General features: G+C 48.4%; 1 protein-coding gene and 1 long non-coding RNA gene across 4 annotated transcripts in view; one reads left to right on the forward strand and one right to left on the reverse strand.

Annotated features, from left to right (window-relative positions):
• hlcs (holocarboxylase synthetase (biotin-(proprionyl-CoA-carboxylase (ATP-hydrolysing)) ligase)) overlaps positions 1–16,621 on the forward strand; it is a 187,955-nt gene that overhangs the window by 75,602 nt on the left and 95,732 nt on the right. The window lies entirely within an intron of this gene.
• LOC140427731 (uncharacterized) overlaps positions 3,213–16,621 on the reverse strand; it is an 86,085-nt gene continuing 72,676 nt past the window's right edge. Inside the window, exon 4 of the long non-coding RNA XR_011948593.1 lies at positions 3,213–3,505. This is a non-coding gene — a long non-coding RNA (uncharacterized lncRNA). The remainder of the gene's footprint in view (positions 3,506–16,621) is intronic.

Below are 16,621 nucleotides of genomic sequence, written 5' to 3' on the forward strand. Positions count from 1 at the left end.
TTAATGTGTGAATGCTGGAAGTTGCTGTCTTCTGACAATTGCTTCACATTCTGAGTTTAAAACAAAAAACAACCCACTTGAACAACTTGTGTTTATCTTGCACCTTTTAATGTAGGAAGCATCCAGGGCATTTCATAGCATTAGCAAACAAATCCTAATACACAAGGTGATAATAGGGCAGATTACCTAATATTCATTAAATATTTGGGCTTTAAGGAGCATTTTAAAGGAGGAAATATAGGTAGAGATGTTTAAAAAAGGATTTCCTGAGCTTAGCGCCACAGCAGCTGAAGATATAACTGCTGTTGGAATTATTAAAATTGGAGATGTGCAAGAGACCAGAATTAGAAGAATACTGTTATCTTGGAAGGTTGGAGGGGGAAGTTGCCGAGGTAGGAAGAAGCAAGGAATTTGAAAACAAGGACGTGAATTTTAAAATTGAGGCATTGCCCAACTGGGAGCCGGTGGAGGTCAGGGTGAAGATTGAATGAGACTGGAGGGTAGGACAGGAGCAGCAGAGATTTGGATTAACTTACATCTGTGGAGGGTGGATGATGGGAGAACAGCCAGGAGTGCATTAGAATTGCCAAATTTAGAGGTAACCAAGGAATAGATGAGGCTTTCAGCATGTGCTGAGAAAGAAGGGGTGTTCGCTGATGTTATGTAAGTGGAAGTAAGCGATCGTAATGATGGCGTGGATATGTGGTTGAAAACTCTTCTCGGGGTTAGATATGACCCCAAAATTGCAGTGTAGTTCAACTTCAGACAGTTGCTAAGGAAAGGGATGGAGTTTTTGGTAGGGACTGGAGACAGCGACTTCAGGCTTCTCTATTTATTTGGAGGAAATTTCTGCTCAACCAATGCTGGATGGTGGGCAAGCAATCAGATAATTTAGAGCGAGTGGAGGTGCTGAGAGTAGTGGTGGTGAGGTACAGCTGGGTGTAGCTACTACATGTGGAAACTGAATTTACTGAATAATTTTGTACAGGGGCAGCATTTGAGTGACAAATAGAAGGGGCCCCTTGGAACATTTCAGGAGCAATCCAAGAACCATTGCAGTTGATTTTCAGCTGTGACTGGATAAATAAGAGTGGAACCTGGCAAATGCAATGCTGCCCAGCTGGACAAGGTGTGGGAGGAGGATAGTGTGACCAATCATGTCAAGAAAGACAGGGGAGGATAACTTAACCTTTGTCATTGTCGCATAGGATGTAATTTAAGAGTTTGTGAGGAGCCAATTCAACACTGGCTGTCGCAGAAACCTGTTTGGAGAGATTCAAATTTTGAAATTCTGAGAAATGCGGCATGATCAAGATCTTTGGAGAGGAAAAGCAGGATGGAGATGGGGCAGTAATTTGCAAGGACCGAGGGGTAAAGGGCTGTGATGTGGAGCCCTAAGCTAATATACAAACCAGGGGCTGCATAACAAAACAGAACGCCTTGATCCACTGCAATTCGCATACCACTGCAACCGATCCACAGCAGACGCCATCTCCCTGGCTCTACACCCATCCCTAGAGCATCGTGACAACAAGGACTCCTACATCAGACTCCTATTTATTGACTACAGCTCCGCCTTCAACACCATAATCCCAGCCAAGTTCATATCAAAGCTCCAAAACCTAAGGCATGACTCCTCACTCTGCAACTGTATCCCTGAATTTCTGACCCACAGACCACCATCATTACGAATAAACAACATCACCTCCTCCACAATAGTACTCAGTACCGGGGCCCCGCAAGGCTGCGTTCTTAGCACCCTACTATACTCCCTGTACACACATGATTGCGTGGCAAAATTTGGTTCCAACTCCATCAACAAGTTTGCTGACGTCACGACCAGAGTGGGCCGAATCTCGAATAATGACGAGTCAGAATCCAGGAGGGAGATAGAGGACCTAGTGGAGTGGTGCAATGACAACAATCTATCCCTCAATGCCAGTAAAACTAAAGAGCTGGTCATTGACTTCAGGAAGCAAAATACTGTACACACTCCTGACAGCATCAACGGAGCTGAGGTGGAGATGGTTAGCAGTTTCAAATTCCTAGGGGTGCACATCTCCAAAAATCTGCTCTGGTCCACCCACATCGACGTTATCACCAAGAAAGCACAACAGCACCTATACTTCTTCAGGAAACCAAGGAAATTCGGCATGTCCAGATTAACTCTTACCAACTTTTACAGATGCACCATAGAAAGTATCCTATCTGGCTGCATCACAGCCTGGTATGGCAACTGCTCGGCCCAAGACCGCAAGAAACTTCAGAAAGTCGTGAACACAGCCAAGGCCATCACACGAACCTGCCTCCCATCCATTGACTCTATCTACACTTCCCGCTGGCAGCATAATCAAAGACCCCTCCCATCTGGCTTATTCACTCTTCCGACTTTTTCCATCGGGCAGGAGATGCAGAAGTCTGAGTATACGCACAAACAGATTCAAAACCAGCTTCTTCCCCTGCTGTTACCAGACTCCTAAATTACCCTCTTATGGACTGACCTGATTAATACTACACTCCTGTATGCTTCACCCGATACAGGTGTCTATGTATTTACATTGTATACCTTGTGTTGCCCTATTATGTATTTTCTTTTAATTTATTTTCATGTACTTAAAGGATCTGTTTGTGCTGCTCGCAGAAAACTACTTTTCACTGTACCTTGGTACACGTGACAATAAACAAATCCAATCCAACCATGCACTGAAAAACCTGGCCGTGTGCAAGAAATTCTAAATACAATGTTGGGAAAGAGTTTGTTTCTTAAGGAGAGGAGTGATGCCTGCATATTTGAAGGAGAGGGTGATGGTACTTGAGGAGAGGGAACTGATAAACAAATGGAAGTTGGATGGTCAGCAGTTTAGTGGGTAAAGGGTCAAGGGAGCAGGAGATGAATCTTATTGACAAGATGAGGTTCCAGGGGAGATGAGAGAGGAGAGAAAGATGTGCGTTTGGTGCTTGAGCAAAGGAGGGCCTTTGGAGGAAGTTTGTCCCAATGGACTAGGGGAAGGGAGGGCTTGAAGTGTCAAACATTCACTATTTTAGTTGAAGGAATGCTATTGAGCAGTGTTTGTGCTTCTTTGTCGAACAATTTTGGAATAACTATTACAGTTGGTGTTGCGCTGAACTTACTCTTTGCGGAATTATTTTGGAAATGATTTTTATTACGTTTTTAACCTTTCAAACAAAAGAATATAAAAGACATGAACCATAACGAACATTCTTTAATAAGATTGTATCAATAAACACTTTTGTTGCAGAATTATATTGCAGAATAAATATTTGATAATATATTTTTTCATGAAAGCAAAAGCTCAAAACCCTGATGAGATGTCATCCTTGTATCAAAGGATAGCTGCTACTGATTTTTTGATAGGAACAAGCTTGGATGTGATGCATTCCCGGATGATTAGACTTTTAGGTGGATGCCTAAAGACTTGCTATAGGTGAGGTAGCAGAGAGCTGCTGGCTGTCCTGGAACCTTCTGTCTGCAAAAGTCAGGAACCTTCAAGAGAATGGAAAAATGAGGGTGGATGGGGAAAACTCCTTTCCATCAGTTTTTTTAAATAGGTTTGAGAATGAAGAATTAAATACTATTAGCTATTAGGTCCAAAGACTATAAATTCAGAGAATCCGAAGTGGAGAGAAAAGTAAGTGAAGCTTTGCACTTTAAAAAAGACTATGTAGAGCAGGTTATATTTGTCAGAAGAATTGAAATAGTATGAATAAGGCCAACATATCAGCATAACATTAACATTTTAAAATTTCAAATTGAATTTCTTTTGCAAAATGAGCACTTTAGTAATAAAGGCACCGTCTTGTCTTTCCTTTCATTCATTCTCATTTCACGGGTTGGCTGCACTATGAACAATATTCTCTGCTGTTCTCACTGTCTATCCCATTGAGAGGCCAGTTCTGATATTATCTAGCTGTGCCATCTTGGGTCTTCCTTGTGCAAGTTTTCCAGGTGTTTTTTTCCTTGCATTACTACTTTTTCCAAACACCTGCCTCCCTGCTAGCATCACGTGTCGAAAATATGAGGTTTTTTAATATCACTGCCTCAGACAAGATCTTCTCAATATCAGCTTTCTTGAGCACCCACTCATTTGTCCGCCTGACTGCATGACACACGTTCTTTCCATCTGTGTCTTTACATTTCTAATGCTCTTATTGGAGCCTCATCGTTGCTGTTGATGGTCCAGCTTTCACAGCCATACATTGTCACTGGCCATACAAGGGTTTTCAAAGACAAATAGTTTTTGTGAAGATATTCCAGTACTTTCTTAAGCTGGGTATCGGTGGGGTTTACAGTATCACTTTGTGATTGGAAAATAACAAAAAAGTCTCGAGGATAGGAATTCGGCTGAATCTGCTTGCTGCAATGTTGAGCCTTAAATTGCTGAAAAGAAATTAATCCCAACCAATCTTATTTGCTTAGAAAGTTAAGGGTTAAATATATAGCAATTTAAATCCTCTGGGAAATCAGCAGCCGAGGGTTAAATCTGTTTGAGAAGGGAAGCATTTTATAATGAAGTTACATTAACTATGCTGTCTAAAGCAAATCTTAGCTATTCCTGTAACAGCAATTTTCAAAAAACTAAGTAGTGAACGACAGTAAAATAGCCACGGAATATTTCATCTGTAAAACTCATTTCAGAAATTCTCAGAATAGAAGGTGCATACATTTTGGCATATATCTTAAAAATTCTTGCATGTATTATTTTTGAGACAGGCTAACCCTGCCCCTCCCCCAAGCCATACAGAACAGAAAAACACATTTGACCCATTCTTCTCTTGTTGGCATCTTACGGCTGACTTCCTTGAGCACACACACGGGGATATAGCTTCTGCACAACCACTTCGTCTTTGGTGCAAAAGGTGAATGCAGAAGTCAGGAATTCTAGCCAAAGCCTTGGAGGAGATTGTTAGAGTAGCACCTGTTTCAAGGACTTGGAAAGGCCAGGTTAACAGTTCAAACAGCAAAGCTACCTGGCTCCATATGTGAATAATATGAAATGTTAAAATATGCTAAAGTAAAATACAAACAAGACCTTTTGTTAATCTTAATTTTTCAGCTAATTTACTTGCGCTGATCCTCTAATTACAAAAAATCTTTTTACATTGTGCTGGTATTTTAAGTTTATGGAGAAGAGGGCAGAGGATTTATTTATGTAAACAACCCAAAGCTTAAGTGCTGGTGTTGAATATAATGTTATTTTACTGTTTAAATTCAAGATAGGCAGTTTGAGAGAGTGGCATCAGAAGTTTTTAAATAGACAAAAAGAGTAGATGAAGGAGAGAGGTGGGAAGGGCAGCTAGAAATTCCAAAATGCCAGGCTGATTTAAGTGTGTGTTCTTAACCCTGCTGTAATAACAACAGTGACAAACCTTTGGCCTGAAAGAGCCAAGGCACGGGAGGGTAGTTAGTGGGGTGGAACTAATTTAATGCCTCAGTGGCCTCACAGCAGTGGAGCAGCCATAGCCTATAGAGGTCTTTGTCTACGCTTCCACTTATACTGGTAAGATGCCAGTCAGCACTTGGGTTCAAAAACAGGTGGAAGCTATTATATCTGTCATAATGGTTTGAAAAATTGTTTCTGAAGTTTTGCTCCATGGTTTAAAAATGAATTGAAAGTGATAGCTTGGTTGCAAGGCTTTTGTAGCCAAAATTTAAAAAAAGATGCTGATTAGAATTTCTTGATTCTCTGTGAAATTAGATGACTTATTGCCACACATTGCTTCATGTTTTGTTTTATTATTCTTCATGTAGACTTTCTTTAACTTGTGTTTAGAATAATTGAATAATAGTAACCTGTGACGAAAGTTAGAAAGCTGATGTTTGTGAGTGGTTATGAAATAATATTAGATGAAGGTTTTTCTTGTGTTAGCCAGATTGATTTAAAACCTTAAATGCAGTGTTTGAACTTGCATCCGCTGCCAGAGTTGCATATACTAGGTAACTGAGGTTATGTATGCAGACTCAGTATCTAACTAGTGTGGTTCTCATCTAGGGGTTACATTTCCTCTGGTTTTACTGGAGACTTGGGTTTTAGTTGGGCAATGCAAGACTCTTCTGGTTCTCATTTAACAGGTATTTATGGATCAAAGACAATTTTTTGTCTTGTGTCTTGTTTAATTCTATTCCACTCAAGTGGTTTTCCTCAAGTTCTTCATAGCTATGGAAACATCTTTGGACAAGTATTTTAATATGTCACTTGCAGGTCCCCTTGGTTTTGCTTGTATTCTAGTGGTTTCCCAGGCTTGTATATCAACCCCTTTAGTGGCTGTTCAGCTGGTGCTTCAGCACTTGAACAGTTAGTGCTGCTTCAAACTAAATTGGAACTTACAGTGCAGAAGGAGGCCATTTGGCCCATCGAGACTGCACCGGCCCCTGGAAATCGCACCCTACTCAAGCCCACACCTCCATCCTATCCCATAACCCAGTAACCCCACCTAACCTTTTTGGATACTAAGGGGCAATTTAGCATGGCCAATCCACCTAACCTGCACATCTTTGGACAGTGGGAGGAAACCGGAGCACCCGGAGGAATCCCACGCAGACACTGGGAGAATGTGCAGACTCCGCATAGACAGTGACCTAAGCTGGAAATGGAACCTGGGTCCCTGGAGCTGTGAAACAACAGTGCTAACCACTGCGCTACCGTGCCACCCCTTCTCTTAGTCATCAAATAGAGAATTGTAGAATATTATAGAGCTGAAAATGACCTTTTGATTCATCAAGTCTGTGCTGATGATTTTCTCCAACCTACTCCTTAATAAGATGAGAAATAGGAGCATGAGTAGGCCATTCGACCCATTTGGAAGGTGTTGTCTAATGAACCTTGCTGAGTTACTGCAGTGTATCTTGTAGATGGTGCACATGGCTGCCACTGTTCGTCAGTGGTCGAGGGTTTGAATGTTGGCACTTCACTCATCCAGGCAAGTGGAGAATATTCCATTACACTTTTTTTTTAATAAACATTTTATTGAGGTATTTCTTTGGCATTGTACCAGCAACAAAATCAACAATGTACATAACAAGGAAAATAAACATAGTGAAAATACCACCTCCCTCTCCCACAGGTCCCACCATTACTTACCCCCCTAATCTATGCTAGCCTAACCTTTCTGCTGATGATTAGTTCTCTGCAAAGAAGTCGACGAATGGTTGCCACCTCCGGGCGAACCCTAACAGAGACCCTCTCATGGCGAACTTCATTTTCTCCAGGCAGAGGAAGCCAGCCATGTCAGATAGCCAGGTCTCCGATTTCGGGGGCTTCGAGTCCCTCCATCCTAACAGTATCCGCCTCCGGGCTACCAGGGAAGCAAAGGCCAGAATATCTGCCTCTTTCTCCTCTTGGATTCCCGGATCCTGCGACACCCTGAAAATCGCCACCTCTGGACTCATTGCCACCCTCTTATTTAATACCTTGGACATGACGTTGGCAAACCCCTGCTAAAATCCCCTCCGTTTTGGACATGCCCAGTACATGTGGACATGGTTCGCTGGCCCCGCTCCACATTTCGCACACTTGTCCTCCACCCCAAAGAATCTGCTCATCCGGGCCACTGTCATGTGAGCCCGGTGAATGACCTTAAGTTGGATCAGGCTGAGCCTGGCACATGTTGTGGTCGCGTTGACCCTACTCAATGCATCCGCCCAAAGGCCCTCCTCTATCTCTCCCCCCAGCTCCTCCACCCACTTTTGCTTCAGCTCCTCGGTCTGCGTCTCCTCCGATCCCATAAGCTCTCTATATATGTCCGAGATGCTCCCCTCTCCTATCCATCCTCTAGAAACCAACCTATCCTGAATCCCACCTAGCGGCAGGAGTGGGAAGGTTGGTACCTGCCTCCACAGAAAGTCCCGCACCTGCAGATATCGAAATTAATTTCTCCCCGCCAATGCAAACTTCTCCTCCAGCGCCCTCCTACTCGGGAAGCTTCCTTCTATAAACAAGTCCCCCATCCTCTCAATCCCCACTCTCCGCCAAATTCGGAACCCCCCGTCCATCCTCCCCGAGGTAAACCGGTGAGTATCGCAGATTGGGGACCATACTGATGCCCCCTCTGCTCCAACATGTCTCCTCCACTGCCCTCAGACTCTCCGGGCCGCCACCACCACTGGACCGGCGGGAACGGCAGAGGCGCTGTTACCAATGCCCCCAGACTTGTGCCCCTGCAAGAAGCCGCCTCCATGCGCACCCACGCCGGCTTAACCCCCCCACCAGCCACCACCTCACCATGGCTATATTAGCCGTCCAGTAATACTTGCTGAAATTCGGCAGTGCCAGCCCACCATCCCCCCGACTCCGCTCGAGCATTGCCCTCTTCACTCGCGGGGCTCGCATCCCCCCCCACACACAACCCATACTAACTTTATTGATCCGCTTAAAAAAGGACCGCGGGATGAAGATGGGGAGGCATTGGAAAACGAATAGGAATCTCAGGAGGACCCGTCATTTTTACCGATTGAACTCTGCCCCGCCAGAGACAACGGGAGCGCATCCCATTTCTGGAAATCCTCCTTCATCTGATCCACCAGCCGGGCCAAGTTCAATTTATGTAGCCTGTCCCAATCCCTTGCCACTTGGATATCCAGGTACCTGAAACTGTCCCCTGCCACTCTGAATGGCAATTCCCCCAGTCGCCTATCCTGACCTCTCACCTGGACCACAAACATCTCGCTCTTCCCCATATTGAGCTTATACCCCGAAAACCGGCCGAATTCCCCTAAAATTCCCATTATTTCTTCCAACCCTCCATCGGCTCTGAGACATACAAAAATAGGTCATCCGCATACAGCGAGACCCTGTGCTCCCCCCCCCCCTCCCCCCCCCACCCCCCCGATCAGCCCCTTGAAGCCCTCAGAGCAATTGCCAGCGGCTCTATTGCCAGCACAAACAGCAGTGGGGAGAGGGGGCATCCCTGTCTCGTCCCCCGGTGCAGTCTGTAATAATCCGAAGTCCTGTTTGTCCGTGCACTTGCAACCGGAGCCCGGTGCAGCAACCTAACCTAGTCAATAAAGCACTTCCCAAAACCGAAGCACTCCAGCACCTCCCATAAATAATCCCATTCAACCCGGTCAAAAGTTTCTCCGCATCCATCGCGACCACTACCTCAACCTCTCTATCTTCCGAGGGCATCATGATCACGTTTCACAGCCTTATTGGCCACCAGCTGCCTATCCTTTAACGAACCCCGTCTGATCCTCCACAATAACATCCAGTACATAGTCCTCAATCCTGGAGGACAACACTTTGGCCAGAAGTTTGGCATCTGCATTCAACAAGGAAATCGGCCTGTAAGACCCATATAGCTCCGGGTCCTTGTCCCGTTTCAGGATGAGCGAGATCATGACCTGTGACGTCGTCTGGGGCAGAACCCCTCTTTCCCTAGCCTCGTTAAAGACCTTCATTCGCACCGGCCCCAATATTCCGGAGAACTTTTTGTAGAACTCGACTGGGTACCCATCCGGTCCCGGGGCCTTACCCGACTGCATGGGCTTCAAACCCTCCACTATCTCCTCCAGCCCGATCAAGGCCCCCAGCCCTTCTACCAGCTCCCCATCCACCTTCGGGAGAGTCAGCCCCTCCAGGAAGTTCCTCATCCTCTCCGGCCCCACAGAGGGTTCCGGCCTATACAGCCTGCTATAAAAGTCCCCCCCCCCCCCCCCCCCCCAGAGGGTTCCGGCCTATACAGCCTGCTATAAAAGTCCCCCCCCCCCCCCCCCCCCAGAGGGTTCCGGCCTATACAGCCTGCTATAAAAGTCCCCCCCCCCGTCCCCCCGTGTCCCCCCCCCCCCCCCGTCCCCCGTCCCCCGCCCCCCCCCCAATCGCCTTTCTGAGCTGTTCTATTGCCCTCCCTGTGGTTAACGAGCCAAATTCTGCCTGTAGCCTCCGGCGTTCCCTTAAAAGCCCTGCCTCTGGAGCCTCCGCTTACCTCCTATCAATTCGTAAAATCTCCTTTACCAATCGGTCCATCTCTGCCCTATCCGTCCTGTCCCTGTGAGCCCGGATCGAGATCAGCTCTCCTCTCACAACTGCCTTCAGCGCTTCCCAACCGCTGCTGAGACCTCCTCGTATCATTTACCTGCAGGTAATTCAGCATGCACTTCCTCAGCCTCTCGCACACCACTTTGTCCGCCAAGTGCAGAGCATGGTCCGAGATCGTGATTGATGAGTACCACGTGTCCACCACCCCAGCCAGTAGGGCCCTACCCAAAACAAAGAAATCGATCCGGGAGTACACCTTATGTAAGTGGGATTAAAAAGATAATTCCTTCGCCCTCGGCTGCCTAAATCTCCATGTATCCACACCCCCGCCCCCCATCTGCTCCAAGAACCTTTTCAGCTCCTTTGCCATTGCTGCCACCCTGCCCGTTCTTGAGCATGACCGGTCCAGGCCGAGATCAATAACTATTAAAATGCCCTCCCATGATCAGCTTGTGCGAGTCCAGGTCCAGAATCTTCCCTAGCACCCTCTTTATAAAATCCCCGTCATCCCAATTTGACGCATATAGATTGACCAGCACCACCTTCATCCCCTGCAGCTTACCACTGACCATAGTATATCGACCTCCCACATCCGAGACTATTCTTCCCACCTCAAATGTCACCCACTTGTTAACCAAGATCGCAACCCTCTAGTCTTTGTATCCAGCCCCGCGTGGAAAACCTGACTGACCCAGCCTTTCCTCAGCCTGTCCTGGTCCACTACTGTAAGGTGCGTCTCCTGCAATATTACCACGTCCGCCTTCAGTCCCCTCGGGGGCGCAAACACACGCGCCCTCTTTACTGGCCCATTTAGCCCCCGAAAATTCCAGATGATCAGCCTAGTTGGGGGGCAAAGTGCCCCCCCCCCCCCTCGCACCACCCATCGAATCTCAAACAGGCTCGGCTCCATCCCACAAAAGTGCACATCAATAAAAACAAAAGGGACATTGCCAACATCCACCGAGAAAAAGAACCCAAAAAGGAAAAACCGACTTTCTCTCTTTCCCCCCCCCTTTCTTAAACAGAACCCCAAAAGCAGACACGAAACAGTAAGAGAAGGCATAACCAATTTGAAAACAGGAAAACAAAACCCCCCAAAAACAAGGAGAAAAAACAGAAAAAAGGGGCCCAATATAGGCCCACAAGTTGTCTCAAAGTTTGAGAGTTCTCAGACCCCCACTAGTCCTTTTCTTTTAGCAAAGGTCAGCACCTCATCGGGCGACTCAAAATAGTGATGCTGGTCCTCGTATGTGACCCAAAGACGAGCCGGATACAGCAGACCGAACTTCACCTGCTTCTTGAAGAAAATAGACTTGACTTGGTTAAAGCCTGCCCTCTTCCTCGCTACCTCCACGCTCAGGTCCTGGTACACCCGCAGGATACTGTTGTCCCACTTACAACTCCGCATTTGCTTGGCCCACCGAAGAATGCATTCCTTGTCCAGGAACCTATGGAATCTCACCACCATTGCCCTCGGAGGGACCCCGCTTGCGGCTTCCTTGCAAGGGCTCGGTACGCCCTGTCCACCTCCAATGGTCGGGGGAATGCCCCCTCCCTCAGCAGTTTATCGAACATACCCGCTACGTATGCCCCAGCGTCTGCTCCCTCAGCCCCCTCCGGGAGCCAGACAATTCTTAAGTTCTGGCGGCGGGACCGATTCTCAAGGTCCTCCACCTTCTACTGGGGCCTTTTCTGATGTTGCCGAAGCATCCCCATCTCTAGCTCCACCGCTGTTTGATGCTCCTCCTGCTCAACCAGCGCCTTCTCAACCTTCTGAACCGCCCGATCCTGGGCGTCCAATCTGCGCTCTAGCCGATCGATCGATTCTTTAATCGGGTCCAAACATTCCCACTTCTACCTGGCAAAACCATCCTGGATGGTCTGCATCACCTGCTCTGTTGGTCGCTGCGCTGCCAACTCAGGGGTCCGGTCCTCGGCCATACTGTCTCCAGCTGCAGCTGCAACACAGCTCGTGGCTAACTCCTTATTTCTGCCCTTTCGTGCACTTCTGGTCCTTTGCTCCATACACTAATCCGTGGAAACGGTGCCCAATTGCCTCAGCCTTCGAATCCACTGTTTAAAACCAGACAAAAGTCCGGGGCAAAGGTCCAAAAATCGGACCAGAGTGGGAGCCACCAAATGTGCGCCTTACTCCTTCATAGCCGCCACCGGAAGTCATTCCATTACATTCCTGACTTATGCCTTGTAGTTTGTGGGGGGGTCAGGAGGTGAGTTACTCGCCGTAGAATTCCTAGTCTTTGACCTGCCGTGGTAGACACCGGATTAGTGTGGCTAGTCCAGTTCAGTTTCTGATCAATGGTAACCCCCAGGATGTGGTTTGTGGGGGATTCAGCGATGGTAATGCCACTGAACGTCAAGGGACGGTGGTTAGACTCTCTCTTGTAGGAGGAGATGGTCATCGCCTGGCACTTGTGTGACGCAAATGTAACCTGCCACTTGTCAGCTCAAGCCTGGACATTGTCCAGGTCTTGCTGCATTTTGACGAGGACTGCTTCAGTATCTGAAGAGTCACAAATGGTGCTGAACATTGTGCAGCCATCTGCAAACGTCCTCACTTCTGACCTTATGACAGCAGGGAGGTCATTGATGAAGCAGTTGAAGATGGTTGGGCCAAGGACACTACCCTGAGGAATTCCTGTAGTGATGTCCTGGAGTTAAGATGATTGGCCTCCAACCACCACAACCGTCTTCCTTTGTGCCAGGTATGACTTCAACCAGCGGAGAGTTTTCCCCTGATTCCCATTGACTCCAGTTTAGCTCCTTTATTTTAGTTTATTTTGTAAGACTGCGCGGAAAGAATGATTCACTCCAGGAGTGATTGTATGAAAAAAATAAGGATTTGATATTTTAAAATGAACTTTATCATGAATACAATATTAAACTCTTTAAATTCACAACCGAAAAGAACAGCTGACAATTACTCCTTAAACGCTACTACTTATTCAATTCCCCATTAAACAAGAAAATAAATATACCGCTCTAAATCCATCTTAAAAAAGTAATACTTGCTTTGCAGAACAGATTTTGGCTCTTGTTAGGACCCCTTCAGACTCTGGTTGAATGTCTTCAAATAGCTGCTTCAACTAGGTTGTTTCAATCTCTTCCTTGTCTTCAGACAAGGTTACTCTGCTTTAACTAGTATTACTTTTTTAAAAAATTGTCCTACTGGGAGAGAAAACTGTCTTGACTTGTGGCCAAACAAGGGTTGTCAGATCACACTTCAACTCTTCTCCAAAGCTTTCTCAAAATCTCTCTCTGAATCTCTTAGCTCCACCCAGCAATAACATCATCTCCCCAAACTGAAAAGCTTTGGCTGCAGGTTTAGACAAAAGCCTCTTCCAGCATGCAGGCGGGGGAAGGGCAAGCTTAAAGCTGCAATCTGACTTGACTCTATCAAAGGTGAATTCTAGCAGCAGAGGGAACAACTGTGAAAAGATCTACCAAGGCCATTGAAGAAGCAGGGACGAGGCTTCCGGTGGCGGCCATGGAGGAGTAGGTCGCGCATTCGGCAGCTCCCGTCTGGAACCGACTCTCAGACCTTTTTCAGGAGTTTCCATAGACTTTTTGGGCAGACTGGTGAAGCAAACACTGCCAACTTCTATGAAACGGACCAGAAGTGTAACGGCCAAAGGAACGGCACTGGAGCAACGGGAGAAGCGAGGGAAAGAAAACAAAATGGCGGCGGCCAGGGACAAAGGGGAGCTGCAGGAGTTCATCAAGTGCTGCTTCGAGGAGCAGCGCGAGGAGATGCGCAAAGAGATGTTGGCGCCTATGCTTTCGTCAATTGAAGGACTCGGGATCACGCAGAAGGCCCATGAAGCTAAGATCCAGGAGGTCCAGAAAAGAGTCAGTCAGAACGAGGACGAGCTCGTGGGCTGGCGGTGAGAGTGGAGCAGAACGAGGCGCTACACAAGAGGTGGGAGGGAAGACTCGAAGACCTGGAGAACAGGTCGAGGAGAAAGGATCTGCGAATCCTGGGTCTCCCTGAGGGAGTGGAGGGGGCTGATGCCGGGGCATACGCGAGCACGATGCTCGAGGCGATGATGGGCACGAAGGCCCCTTCAAGGCCGCTGGAGTTGGACGGGGCACATCGGGTGCTGGCGAAGTAGCCCCAGGCAAATGAGCCGCCAAGGGCGATGGAGGTGAGGTTCCACCGGTTCACGGACAGAGAGTGGGTCCTGAGATGGGCCAAGAAGGAGCGGAGCAGTAAGTGGGACAATGCAGAGATCCGAATATACCCGGACTGGAGCACGGAGGTTGCAAAAGCGGAGAGCGGGTTTCAACCGGGCCAAAGCGGCGTTGTACCGGAAAGAAGTGAAATTCGGAATGCTGCAGCCAGCGCGACTGTGGGTCACATACAAGTGCCAACACTATTACTTCGAAACGCCTGAAGAGGCGTGGACAAAGAACAACAAAGAACAAAGAAATGTACAGCACAGGAACAGGCCCTTCGGCCCTCCAAGCCCGTGCCGACCATACTGCCCGACTAAACTACAATCTTCTACACTTCCTGGGTCCGTATCCTTCTATTCCATCCTATTCATATATTTGTCAAGATGCCCCTTAAATGTCCCTATCGTCCTGCCTCCACTACCTCCTCCGGTAGTGAGTTCCAGGCACCCACTACCCTCTGCGTAAAAAAACTTGCCTCGTACATCTACTCTAAACTTTGCCCCTCTCACCTTAAACCTATGCCCCCCTAGTAATTGACCTTTGTACAAGCCGAAAAGTTGGACTCTAACTGAGGGTTTGTGAGGGTAGGGGGGCTGTTTGAGGTTTGATGTGTGATGGTTGTTGTATATAGGGGGTCAATCACGCGCAGGAAATGTTACATGGACTGGGGGAGAGAGACAAGGCCGCGACAGGAGCTGCGCCAGAGGGGGCGGAGCAGGCTTTGGAAAGCGCGGGGTGTTTCCCCGCACGCGGGAAGGGGAATGAAGGAATGCATATGGATTGGGAGACTCCCACGCGGGGAGTTCAATGGGACAGCGGGGGAAGCCGGGGTCAGCAGGCGTCAGCTGACTTACGGGAGTGACATGGGCGGAGCAAAAAAAGCTAGACAGGGGTCTAGCGGGGGGAGGGGAGGAGAGGGGGGGGGTCGGGGGAGAAAGGGTTGCTGCTGCACTGGTCGAAAGGGAAATGGGACACAGAAGAGGTGGTCGGGACGGAGATCCCTCCTCTGGGGGACTGGAGGGTGAGGGAGGCGTGGACACGGGACTGGCCCAGAAAAGAGATGGCTAGTCGGCGGGGGCGTGTGGGGGGTGAGAGCCCCTCCAATCCGGCTGATAGCATGGAATGTGAGGGGCCTGAATGGGCCGGTGAAGAGGGCTCGAGTGTTCGCGCGCTTAAAGGGACTGAAGGCAGACGTGGCCATGCTCCAAGAGACACACCTGAAGGTGGCGGACCAGGTCAGGCTAAGAAAGGGATGGTAGGACAGGTATTCCACTCAGGACTGGACGCGAAGAATAGAGGGGTGGCAATATTGGTGGGAAAGCGGGTGTCATTTGAGGCCAAGGACTATTGTAGCGGACAATGGAGGGCGATATGTAATGGTGAGCTGTAGGTTGCAAGGATGTGGGTGGTGTTGGTAAACGTATACGCCCCGAACTGGGATGATGCAGGATTCACTGAAGCGCATGTTGGGGGCGCATTCCGGACCTGGAGATAGGCCTGATAATGGGAGGGGACTTCAATACAGTGTTGGATCCAGCACTAGACCGCTCCAAATCAAGGACTGGAAAGAGGCCGGCGGCGGCCAAGGTACTTAGGGGGTTTATGGATCAGATGGGGGGAGTGGACCCATGGCGGTTTGCAAGGCCATTTTCTTTTTTTCTCCCATGTACACAAAGCCTACTCCCGGATAGATTTCTTTGTTCTGGGTAGGGCGCTTATCCCGAGGGTGGAGGGGACGGAGTAGTCGGCTATAGCCGTTTCGGACCATGCCCCACACTGGGTGGAGCTGGAGCTGGGAGAGGAGAGGGACCAACACCCATTGTGGCGGCTGGATGTGGGACTGCTGGCGGACGAGGTGGTGTGTGGGGAAGGTGAGGGGGGTGCATTATCCAGCCAGTGGGGTGCATGGGCCGAGATAATTATCCCCGCATACTCTGCCCCCTCCACCCCAACCAAATCTCCCGACTCACTACAAAGTAATCAATCCTCGAATACAACTTATAGACATGTGAAAAGAAGGAATACACCCTTCCCCCTGAGTTCTGAAAGTGCCATGGATCCACCATACCCATCCTCGCCGTAAACCCCCCCCCCCCTTGCCATTTGATACACCCCTCGATTTCAAATCAAACACGGAGAGAAAAACCTGCCCGACCCACCCCTTCCTGAACTTAACCTGGTCCTTCACACAGAGGTGTGTCTCCTGCAAAAAGACAACCCCTGCTTTCAAGCTCCTGAGCTGCGCGAACACCCGTGACCTTTTAACCGGCCCATTCAGTCCCCGGACGTTCCACGTTACCAACCTTACCAGAGGCTTGCGCCTCCAATCCCCTCTACCATCCGTCATCTTCCCCACTTAACTCCTGCCCCTTTAATTCCACTCTGTACCTAGCCCATCCCAGATGGCCCCTTTCTTCGCCCTTGACATGTCATCT

This window comes from Scyliorhinus torazame, chromosome 8, assembly GCF_047496885.1.
Source record: "Scyliorhinus torazame isolate Kashiwa2021f chromosome 8, sScyTor2.1, whole genome shotgun sequence".
NCBI classification, from domain to species: Eukaryota; Metazoa; Chordata; class Chondrichthyes; order Carcharhiniformes; family Scyliorhinidae; genus Scyliorhinus; species Scyliorhinus torazame.